Below are 13058 nucleotides of genomic sequence, written 5' to 3'. Positions count from 1 at the left end.
TCTCTTTTCATAATAGCAGGAACTTGGAATTGGGATTGCCCAGTTCCCTCCTAACAAAGGGAATCGAGATCGACGGCTTAGGGCCCTCCGTCATACCACGTGTAGGAGATATGCCCTAGAGGCAGCAATAACAGTTATTTTCTATCTCTAAGTTTGTACTGGAGGTTTATGTTCCATGCTATAACTGCAATGATTCTCGAGTCTGCAATATCCACGAGGCTCGGAGGGAAACTCATATGCACGTGTGGTATAATAAACGGTAAAATGTATTCCTAGTCATGCCTCTAAGACTAGCTCAAGTATTGCATGATGATCCTGTTTTCCTGATCATGGGCATGACTATGCCGGCAATTTTGAGGGCACAATGTTAGGAGAATACTTGTGTTGGATCGACCCGAATTGATGTTATGCAATGAGATACATTCGTCACAAGTAAATCGTTAATAACATAGAGAAAGTTAATGTTTGCATAATTCCTTAGACCATGAGAGTGTCGAGTTCCTTCGTTCTTGCTTCGTGAACTTTGGGGTTTGTTAAACGTCTTTTGTAACTGGGTGGCTATTACGGCGGCTTAAGGGTTCACGGAAAGGTACGACAAGGAATGAGATAGCACAAGATTGGGATTTTCTCCTCCGACGATGGAGAGATATTCTTAGGTCCCTCTCGGTGTTACGGTATCCATCATCGTCTGGCCAGACACAATGTGATTTGGTCACAGGGATGCTGGAACGCGGAAACGTGATAAGAGAACAAAACCGATAAAGAGGTAACTGGCATAGTGGACAAGTGTTGATCCAGGGGGATGCCAATAAGTCTCACCTCAGGTGTTTGTAACATATCGTGAAGCAATAGGAATAGCACACGTCAACAAACAGGTTCACTCGAATATTCATTCGTGTGGGCATAGGGATCAATATGGGTGCCCATGGTTCCGCTATTGATCATTGAGCGAAAAATGTATCGGGCATGTCTATACTTCACCGAACCTACAGGGTCACACGCTTAAGGGTCATCTGTCTGTTGAATACTAGACAGGGAGTTTAAGAGAAAGTCACCAAAAAAGTTTCGGAGACAATGGAAGAGTTCCAGAGAGAGAACACCGGAACAATTTCAGTTAAAGCGAAAAGTTGTGTTGGAGTATATCATTAAGTCAAAAAGGTTTTGGCACACGCCTGGAAATTCTTGGAGGGTGCCAGAATTGTTCTGGGAACTTCTCGGATTTTTTCAGAGAAAAAACCAAAAATGTTCTGGAGCTGCCGGAACCGCTTTGGTAGCTTTTCACTAATGAAAATCATTGATCTGAAAATGTTTTGGAATGCGCCCAAAATTGTTTTAGTGAGTACTGGAATTATTTTAAGAACCATCGAAATATTTTTCAGATTTAACGATCGCGGAAAAATGGCTTCGTGAATAGTAAAAAGCACTTTATGGTCACTTTATGGAATTCCACCTTTTGGGGCTTTGTCCCAAAAGATCTAGGGATGACGTGGAAGGGTGGGAACCCTTTTTGCGGGGCCGCACAATGGGGGTGGACGTCCAAGGGGGGCTGCTCCACGGAGCCCCCTTGCCCCACTTGCCTTCCCCTTTATGCCTTGTGAAGGACACCTTCCATTGGCATTTTGGTATATTCATGTGCCACCCTACCCCTTGGCTTTTCCTATAAATAGAGGTGGAAAGGAGCTCTCCACACTCACGCCAACTCTCATACACAAGCCATGTATGATCTGGCATTCTCTCTCCCTCCCATCGAAATAGTTTCGTAGAGCCAAAAGGCTGTCTGGGTTCCGGCAGGAACTTGTTATGGACGGTGAAGCCCTGCCGGGTAGATGACACCGTATGTGTGCAACCCCGTAGAGAGGTCGTAGTTTCGATATTAGTTCGAAGGTCCTCCCGAAGGGCTGTCTGAGTGACCGACCGAGTTTTGAGGGTCCTCGAAGGGATGTCCGAGTGACCGTCCGAGTGTCGAGGGTCCTCCCGAAGGGCTGTCCGAGTGACCGCCCTAGTGTCGAGGGTCCTCTCGAAGGGCTATCCGTGACACCGTCCAGGGGACTGTCCGACCGCCTCCCGAAGGGCTGTCCAAGAAGAGGGAGAACATCCACGCGATTGGGAGGTTGTAAATCCTAGCTGCGGGGATCTGCACCGCCGATCTTCAACGACTCTTCTTCCGCTGTGCTAGGTGTCGGTAATGATCAGATCAAAACCTTGTATGCATCTCCATAGTGGTCCTGGGACTGTTCGTAGTACCGATTTTTTTGTTTTCTGTCGCGTTCCCCAACACCACGCCTCGAGCAGCGAATCAAGAGGCCGGCACAGCGAGGTGAACGTGGTTGCTAGGGTACGGTGATACCACGCGCCACAGTTGAAGGGTGAAGTCACGCACGACAGCGGCAACGTCAAACAGGGGCAATTTCAGGTGAGATCTATTTACTAAAAACATCGTAGTAGCAAATATCAGATGCGTTCTATTTACTTTTCATGTTCTACAGGCGATGGATCGTGGTTGGATTACTTATGGAACGGTCCTCACGCCGCCATACATGGCTGGCGTGAATCAGTTTATGGAATTCGTGCTTGCTCACAACAACGGGGCCGAAGATATGTTGTGTCCATGCAGAAATTGTCGTAATGGGATCCGCGAAAGTATTGATGTTGTCAGATGTCATGTAAAAGTCACTGGTATGCTCATGTCCTATACGATGTGGATCTATAATGGGGAATCAGGGTACATCAGTGCACCCAGTTATACTGCCAATGATGATGGTTATGAATGTGACGAATCTGATGATTTTGAGCTGTACCAACAATCTATGTTCGATATGGTGGGAGTTCTAGTGGATGACAAGGGCAGAACAACTGGAAATAAAGAAGATGCATCTGGTGGGTTGGACATTTTTGAAGAAGCTCAATGAAGAAGCGATGAAACCCCTCACGAGGAATGTGGCAGTATGACACGGATGGCGTTCATTATCATGGTGCTTTATATCAAAACATATACGTGTATGACCAACAAGACATTCAATATGCTTTGTCAGCTGTTGAATATTGCTTGCCTAAGGTGGACTTACCGAAATCTTATGCTAGTGCTAAGAGAGCTCTTTCTGATCTTGGTATTGGATACCAGACAATTCATATATGCAAGTATGACTGCATTTTGTATTGGGAGGATTATGCCAACAGTCTCATTATCCCCACTGTGGTACATCAAGGTGGAGACATGTCAATGGGAAGAAAAAGGTTCCTCACAAGATCCTTCGATACTTTCCGATAATGCCACGTTTACAAAGATTTTTTTCTTCGGGGGAAATATCATAGCACACCCGGTGGCATAAGGAAAAGAGGGTTCAAGAGGCTAATGTAATGAGGCACCTTGATGATGGCGATGCATGGTAGTACTTCAATGGAAAACATGCAGGATTTCCTAGAGATACCCACAACTTGAGGTTAGGATTTGCAACGGACGGAATCAATCCTTTTGGATACATGAGCAGTGCATACAGTATGTGGCCTATTTTTGTCATTCCATACAACTTCCTACCCTAGATGTGCATGGTCCAATCCAATTTCTTGATGGCATTGCTGATTCCTGGGAAATACTCACCAGTAAAGGATTTTTATGTATTGCCACTGATAGCAGATATGAAGAAGTTGTGGGATGGTGTGGAAACAACAGATGTATGCACGGGAAAACCAATCAATTTGCATGCAATGCTTATTTCGTCCATTCATGATTATCCTGCGTATGGCACTACCTTCGGCTGGAGCACAAAGGGTTATTACGCATGTGTGCATTCCAGTGAGAATCCTTGCTTTCAGAAACTGGAAAATAAAATTGGATACATTGGCCATCGACGATTCCTTCCTAGAAAACATCGTTTTAGAAAGCGAAAAACCCCGTTTAATAACAAGATAGAGCATAGGGGTCGACCAAGGAAGTTCACAAGCGAAGAAGTTGATCAGTACCTACAACTTGCTAAGGAGAATTTCAAACCATGGAAGTACCCTGATAATGCTAGTAGAAAGAGAAACCGCACGGATAAATATCCCACATGGCACCTGAGGGCGAGCTTACATGATTTTCCATACTGGAAGGATATCTTGTAACCTCACAACCTGGATGTTATGCACACTGAGAAGAACATATGTGACAGTATCATTGGTACACTCCTTGAACTTGATGGTAAGAACAAGGATACCATCAGTGCTAGATTGGATTATAGCATATGAAGATGTGGTATGATCATTGGTTGCAAGAAGATACGAAGAGGGAGGGTTCTTACAAAAAGTATCCTGCACCATGGACACTTAGTAAGGAAAACAAAATAAAGTTGTGCAAGTTTCTGGCTAATGTCAAATTCCCAGACGGTCATGCTGCAAACCTGCCTACATATGTGGATGTTGAGACTGGTAAATTACACAGTCTGAAGACGCGTGATTACTACATACTCCTATGGACTATCTTATGAGCTGCTCTTAGAGGCATTGTCTCAAAGGAGATGTATGAGGCTATCGCGTTACTAGGAGAATTCTTTAAGGAGTTGTGTGCCAAGACATTAAGAATCGACGTCATGAAGCAATTGAGAGATGACATTCCTAAAATTCTGTGCAAGCCTGAGAAGCTCTTCCCACTTGCTTTCTTTGACGTAATGGTGCACCTAGTTGTACACCTTCCGGAAGAGGCACTACTAAGGGGACCTGTCCAGTATCGTTGGATGTTTCCAATTGAGAGAAGGCTTGGGTACCTCAAGTCAAATATGCATAACAAAGCAAGGCCCGAAGGCTCAATTGCGGAATCCTATATTGGCGATGAGTGGTTGATCTTTTGCTCCAGATATTTGAAAGAAGACATAGAGACGAGTTTTAACAAGCCAGATTGGAACATGAGTAAGAATGATAAGAAGAAGAAAAAGCAGAAATCTACAAGAGGAAGCCTAGGCATACTTTCAGATGGTGGTCCTGTTGGCATTGGGGCTGCCCACAAGAAAACATGCTCTGAAGATTGGGGCAAAATGCATAGATACATACTTGACAACTGTCCAGAAGTAGAGAAGTACATGGAGTAAGTTTCAATCACCTAACTAAGTCATACTACAACGTTGCTAACGAGTATATTTTAACTAAGTTCATGACTAGTTTACTTATTTTCCACAGGGTTCACACGGAAGAATTAAAGAACAAGGGTGTGCGAAACTTTGAGCAGAAGCATAAGGCGGAGTTTGTTGATTGGTTTGCAGATCATGTAAGGAAGTTAAGAAATGCGCCTGAATATATAAAACTGCTATCAAAAGGGCCAGGCATCCGCGCATATCCATGGGATGCATGCGCGATAAATGGTGTTAGGTTCCGTACAATGGATTCCAAAAAGGACCAAAGGACTCAAAATTCGGGCGTCATGATGAAGGTAGGCGTTGAAAACTATGAAGAAGAGAGGGAACTATACGGGGTGCTGAAGCAAGTTCTTGAGGTCAGTTACGGAGACAGATCAGTATTTCTGTTTAGATGTGATTGGTTTGACCTCGATGGCCTGAAAAAGAAAAGCTTCAAGATGAAGTCTGATGAGTTTTGTAGAAGCGTGAATACTTCCGCCTTCTGGTACCAGGATGCTCCATTCATGTCGGCGTCCCAAGCTATCACATGTATTTACTTGGAAGATACAAAGTTTGGTCACCCATGGAAGGTGGTTGTGCCTATTGGGTCCAGAGGCACATACGATGTTCCAGAAATTTTTGATGGTCAGCAGGACGCGACTGTACAAGCCTATCAAGAAGACACCCATTCTTCACCGTACCATTTTACTGTGGATGTTGAGGATGAAGTGGAGGATCATGAAGCTGCCAGAGATGTTGAGGATGAAGAGGAGGAAGATGATGTTGTACCAAATGTTCACCACGAAAGAGATGAAGCATTAGGGGTTTCAGTTCCTGTTAGTGTTGTGGAAGAAATTCGGTGAATATTTGAGCAGGGCAAGGAAGACTATGACATGAGTGAGGATGAACTGGTCGACGAGGAGGAAATAGGTCTAGATGAGATGGACAATGATCTCAATTAAAAGTTGTGTTACTAGCACGTTGCTTGGCTATTTAAGATGTTGATGTAATGTTGTATTAGGGACACTCATGTTCAATATCACTGACATTTCTTCAATTTGCTACCATATATTTAAGTGCTTGAAAGTTGAAACTAGTTCCGAAATGTATCCATTTTATTTCCAAAAGGGTTTACAAAAAGTTGTGAAAGTAATTAGATCATTTTATATAATTCACCTGACAAAGATCTGCAGGAGAGCATACATAAGTACACATAGACCTATGACAGATAGTGCAGCTAAATCCCTTCTATCCCTGCTCTTAATGGTGTGCTTTAGGTAGAGGTTGGCACCTTTCTCTCTTCTTTCATGCAAGCTATCTGCTTGTCTTTCTCCATATTTGATTTCTGTACCACCAAATTTTCTTCAGCGAGCTTGTTGATTATAGTCCTCGCTCTCCCCTTCCATTCTTCGTCCATCCACTTCAAATATCCACATGTGTCAAATCCCTATAGTACAGAAAAAAAGTGGAGTTAAATCGTGGATGTAACTGATGAACACAGAACATAGAAAACAATTTGTTTTATTTGAAGCCTATTTTGGGCAGACCAGAAACCTACGCCCGAAATCAAATCCATCCGTGCAGACTCTACGGATTGGGGTACGCAGGTGCCTGCATGTCTCTGTCTTCTGTATTCCGCTGAACTGATGACTTTGCTCGGACATCGAAATACTACGGTTTATCATAGGGAGGATTTCACCGTCCTATTCATAGACACTGGATCGTTCAGTGAACAAATAACGTACTGTGTTTCATCAGGGACATGGGTGCTGGGTTGACTTACCTGTATTGGGTTTTATTCCTTCCGAACAGCAACTCTGATGTGATCTTCCATCCGCCAGGCACGTCACCGCTGCCACCTCCCCCAGTGATGCTTTCGTCGTCGACGTCGCCTGTGATATTGTCGCCGCTACCGGCGGCGAGACGAGGATTGCTTGTCGCCCCTGTCGATCCTGCAACCCGGCAACCCTCCTTCTTGCCTCCGTGCGCGGACATCTTACACACCTTGAAGGCTAGGGTTTCGCTCGAGGCGTGATGGTGAACGGGAAGGATAAAGATTTGACAAGGTAGAATTCGAAGGTACCACTTTTAAGGGCCGACACATACATTAATTAACTTAATAGTACGATACCACAAATGTTCATATCATTGGAACATACAATTTCGGCACAAATCGGCCAAATTTAGCAGAATCTAAATTACATAAATCATAATAAAACTAATCTATTCAAAATAATATTGCCCATCCGCGCCTTCTCCATTATGAGTTGCATCTTCTCCTTCTTGATGTTTTCATGGATGGCTAGCATCACTTGCCTTTCTTTTGCTTCAAGCCGACCCTGCTCGATGAGGTAGATCCATCTCCATACGACTAAGTATGCATACGCGTCCATGCACGCATGCGCGATTTGTGCATCACACAGCTCCACATCCCAGTGCTGGTGATACTCCTTATCGAACAAATTCTTCATCTCGTCGTAGAATTCATCAATGATCAATCCGGCTACTTCCCCAAGAAAATTCAAAGGCTTGTTTGAGGCATCCGGAACAATCCATTCGACCTGGATGTCCTTGTATTTTTGACCCTTAAACCCAAGAGCTCCAATAGTTCTTTGTCCCGCCAGATGGAAAAACCTACGAATGTATACTGTTCCTTGAGGAGGAACTTCCACAAGGATGTGCTCACCCTTGGTGATTGGCATACCTGGTAAACGAGACAACTAGAGTCGTCGCGAAGCTGGATGACTGCTGCCTTGTCATGCGAGGGAGTGTACTCGAGGTCTATGCCGATGAAGACCACTTCATGCGCTCGCATGTACGCCTCGCTTTTTTGTATCCACGTGTCGATGGCGCTGATCTCGTTGGTGTACATGGTGCCGGATGGTGCGGCCGCCCTGGAGGTCGACACGGCGTTCCCGAGTGAACTGGGCTAGTAAGCCCGACATCACCATCCTGTCACCGCCGAGGGTGTCAAAAGATCCAGCGCGAGACATGGTGCTAGTGATAGAAGGATGGGGGCAGAGATTGAGAGTGGAATCGGGAAGGCGATGGAGAGAGGAGTTGGCAACCGCATAAATCATCGTGGGAGATGAGGAGGCTGCCGGAGCTATTTGAACGACGACCATACCAGGCGCGCCATGACCTGACCATGCCCCGTTCATACGAGGCACACAAGGAGGCACGTGAAGACTCAATCGTCCGTTGCTTTTTTCTTTCTACACACGGAGAGGTGACAATGTGTTGGGGATATAGTTATTGGGTATTGTTGGGGAACGTAGCAGAAATTCAAAATTTTCTACGCATCACCAAGATCAATCTATGGAGTAATCTAGCAACGAGGGGAAGGGGAGTGAATCTACATACCCTTGTAGATCACGATGCGGAAGCGTTGCAAGAACGCGGATGAGGGAGTCGTACTCGTAGCGATTCAGATCGCGGTTGATTCCGATCTAAGCACCGAAAGAACGGTGCCTCCGCGTTCAACACACGTGCAGCCCGGTGACGTCTCCCACGCCTTGATCCAGCAAGGAGAGAGGGAGAGGTTGGGGAAGACTCCATCCAGCAGCAACCCGACGGCATGGTGGTGGTGGAGGAGCGTGGCAATCCCGCAGGGCTTCGCCAAGCACCGCGGGAGAGGAGGAGGAGGAAGAGGGGTAGGGCTGCGCCAAAAAGGAGACGTTCTCATGTCTGTTGGGCAGCCCAAACCTCAACTATATATAGGGGGGGAGGGGGCTGCGCCCCCCTTAGGGTTTCCACCCCCAAGAGGAGGCGGCCAGCCCTAGATCCCATCAAGGGGGGGCGGCCAAGGGGAGGAGAGGGGGGGCGCCCCACTAGATGGGCCCTAAGGCCCATCTGGACCTAGGGTTTGCCCCCTCCCACTCTCCCATGCGCCTTGGGCATTGGTGGGGGGGGCGCACCAGCCCACCTGGGGCTGGTCCCCTCCCACACTTGGCCCACTCAGCCTTCTGGGGCTGGTGGCCCCACTTGGTGGACCCCCGGGACCCTCCCGGTGGTCCCGGTACATTACCGATTTCACCCGAAACTTTTCCGGTGACCAAAACAGGACTTCCCATATATAAATCTTTACCTCCGGACCATTCCGGAACTCCTCGTGACGTCCGGGATCTCATCCGGGACTCCGAACAACATTCGGTAACCACATACATACTTTCCCTATAACCCTAGCGTCATCGAACCTTAAGCGTGTAGACCCTACGGGTTCGGGAACCATGCAGACATGACCGAGACGTTCTCCGGTCAATAACCAACAGCGGGATCTGGATACCCATGTTGGCTCCCACATGTTCCACGATGATCTCATCGGATGAACCACGATGTCGGGGATTCAATCAATCCCGTATGCAATTCCCTTTGTCCATCGGTATGTTACTTGCCCGAGATTCGATCGTCGGTATCCCTATACCTTGTTCAATCTCGTTACCGGCAAGTCTCTTTACTCGTTCCGTAACTCACATCATCCCGTGATCAACTCCTTGGTCACATTGTGCACATTATGATGATGTCCTACCGAGTGGGCCCAGAGATACCTCTCCGTTTACACGGAGTGACAAATCCCAGTCTCGATTCGTGCCAACCCAACAGACACTTTCGGAAATACCTGTAGTGCACCTTTATAGCCACCCAGTTACGTTGTGACGTTTGGCACACCCAAAGCATTCCTACGGTATCCGGGAGTTGCACAATCTCATGGTCTAAGGAAATGATACTTGACATTAGAAAAGCTCTGAGCAAACGAACTACACAATCTTGTGCTAGGCTTAGGATTGGGTCTTGTCCATCACATCATTCTCCTAATGATGTGATCCCGTTATCAACGACATCCAATGTCCATGGTCAGGAAACCGTAACCATCTATTGATCAACGAGCTAGTCAACTAGAGGCTTACTAGGGACATGGTGTTGTCTATGTATCCACACATGTATCTGAGTTTCCTATCAATACAATTCTAGCATGGATAATAAACGATTATCATGAACAAGGAAATATAATAATAACCTATTTATTATTGCCTCTAGGGCATATTTCCAACAGTCTCCCACTTGCACTAGAGTCAATAATCTAGTTCACATCACCATGTGATTAACACTGACAGGTCACATCACCATGTGACCATCACCCAAGAGTTTACTAGAGTAAACAATCTAGTTCACATCTCTATGTGATTAACACTCAATGAGTTCTGGTTTGATCATGTTATGCTTGTGAGAGAGGTTATTAGTCAACGGGTCTGAACCTTTCAGATTCGTGTGTGCTTTACGAATATCTATGTCATCTTTGTGGATGCTACCACGCGCTACTTGGAGCCATTTCAAGTAATTGCTCTACTATACGAATCCGGTTTACTACTCAGAGTCATCCGGATTAGTGTCAAAGTTCGCATCGACGTAACCCTTTACGACGAACTCCTTTTCACCTCCATAATCGAGAAAATTCCTTAGTCCACTAGATACTAAGGATAAGTTCGACCGCTGTCATGTGATCCATTCCCGGATCACTATTGTACCCCTTGACCAACTCATGGAAAGGCACACTTCATGTGCGGTACACAGCATAGCATACTGTAGAGCCTACGTTTGAAGCATAGGGGACGACCTTCGTCCTTTCTCTTTCTTCTGCTGTGGTCAGGTCTTGAGTCTTACTCAATACTCACACCTTGTAACACAGCCAAGAACTCCTTCTTTGCTGATCTATTTTGAACTCTTTCAAAATCATGTCAAGGTGTGCGTTCTTTGAAAGTATCATCGGGCGTCTTGATCTATCTCTATAGATCTTGATGCCCAATATGTAAGCAGCTTTTATCCAGGTCTTCCTTTGAAAAACTCATTTCAAACAACCCTTTATGCTTTCCAGATATTTTACATCATTTCGGATCAACAATATGTCATTCACATATACTAATCAGAAATGTTGCAGCGCTCCCACTCACTTTATTGTAAATACAAGTTTCTAACAAACTTTGTATAAACCCAAAAACTTTGATCATCTCATCAAAGCGTACATTCCAACTCCGAGATTCTTACTCCAGTCCTTAGAAGGATCGCTGGAGCTAGCATACCTTTAGCATCCTTAGGATCGACAAAACCTTTCTGATTGTATCACATACAACCTTTCCTTACGAAAACTGGCAAGGAAACTTGTTTTGACATCCATCTGCCAGATTTCATAAATGCAGCTAATGCTAACATGATTCCGATGGACCTAAGCATCGCTACGGATGAGAAAAACTCATCGTAGTCAACTCCTTGAACTTGTGAAAATACTCTTTGCCACAAGTCGAGCTTCATAGACAGTAACATTACCGTCCATGTCTGTCTTCTTCTTAAAGATCCATTTATCTCAATGGCTTGCCGATCATCGGGCAAGTTCACCAAAGTCCATGCTTTGTTCTGATACATGGATTCTATCTCGGATTTCATGGCCTCAAGCCATTCGTCGGAATATGGGCCCATCATCGCTTCTCCATAGCTCGTAGGTTCATTGTTGTCTAGCAACATGACTTCCAAGACAGGATCACGCATTACTCTGAAGTAGTGCGCATCCTCGTCGTCCTACGAGGTTTGGTAGTGACTTGATCCGAAGTTTCATGATTACTATCATAAGCTTCCACTTCAATTGGTGTAGGTGCCACAGGAACAACTTCCTGCGCCCTGCTACACACTAGTTGAAGTGACGGTTCAATAACCTTATCAAGTCTCCACCATCCTCCCACTCAATTCTTTCGAGAGAAACTTTTCCTCGAGAAAGGACTCGTTTCTAGAAGCAATTACTTTTTCTTCTAGATCTGAAATATGAGGTATACCCAACTGTTTTGGGTTTTCTATGAAGATGCATTTATCCGCTTTGGGTTCGAGCTTATCAGCCTGAAACTTTTCCACATAAGCTTCGTAGCCCCAAACTTTTAAGAAACGACAACTTAGGTTTCTATAAACGGTGTCGTCTCAACGGAATTGCGTGGTGCCCCTTTTAAAGTGAATGCGGTTGTCTCTAATGCCTAACCCATAAACGATAGTGGTAATTTGATAAGAAACATCATGGTATGCACCATATCCAATAGGGTGCAGTTATGATGTTCGGACACACCATCGCACTATGGTGTTCCAGGCGGTATTAATTGTGAAACACTTTCCACAATGTCTTAATTGTGTGCCAAACTCGTAACTCAGACACTCATCTCTATGATCATGTCACGGACATTTTATCTTCTTGTCACGACGATCTTCAACTTCACTCTGAAATTACTTGAACCTTTCAATAATTCAGACTTGTGTTTCATCAAGTAAATACACTCAGCATCTACTCAAATCATCTGTGAAGTAAGAACATAACGATATCCACTGCATGCCTCAGCACTCATTGGACTGCATACATCAAAATGTATTACTTCCAATAAGTTGCTCTCTTGTTCCATCTTACTGAAAACGAGGACTTTCAGTCATCTTGCCCATGTGGTATGATTTGCATGTCTCAAGTGATTCAAAATCAAGTGAGTCGAAACGATCCATCTACATGGAGTTTCTTCATGCATATATACCAATAGACATGGTTCGCATGTCTCAATCTTTTCAAAAACGAGTGAGTCCAAAGATCCATCTAGATGGAGCTTCTTCATGCGTTCTATACCAATATGACTCAAATGGCAGTGCCACAAGTATGTGGAACTATCATTACTATTTTATATCTTTTGGCACGAACATGTGTATCACTACGATCGAGATTCATTTTAGGTGCAAGACCATTGAAGGTATTATTCAAATAAACAGAGTAACCATTATTCTCCTTAAATGAATAACCGTATTGCGATAAACATAATCCAATCATGTTTATGCTCAACGCAAACACCAAATAACAATTATTTAGGTTTAACACCAATCTCGATGGTAGAGGGAGCATGCGATGCTTGATCACATCAACCTTGGAAACACTTCCAACACATATCGTCATCTCACCTTTAG

Source organism: Aegilops tauschii, chromosome 2 (genome assembly GCF_002575655.3).
Source record: "Aegilops tauschii subsp. strangulata cultivar AL8/78 chromosome 2, Aet v6.0, whole genome shotgun sequence".
Classification (NCBI taxonomy): domain Eukaryota; kingdom Viridiplantae; phylum Streptophyta; class Magnoliopsida; order Poales; family Poaceae; genus Aegilops; species Aegilops tauschii.
Note: the sequence above shows the minus strand (reverse complement) of the source record.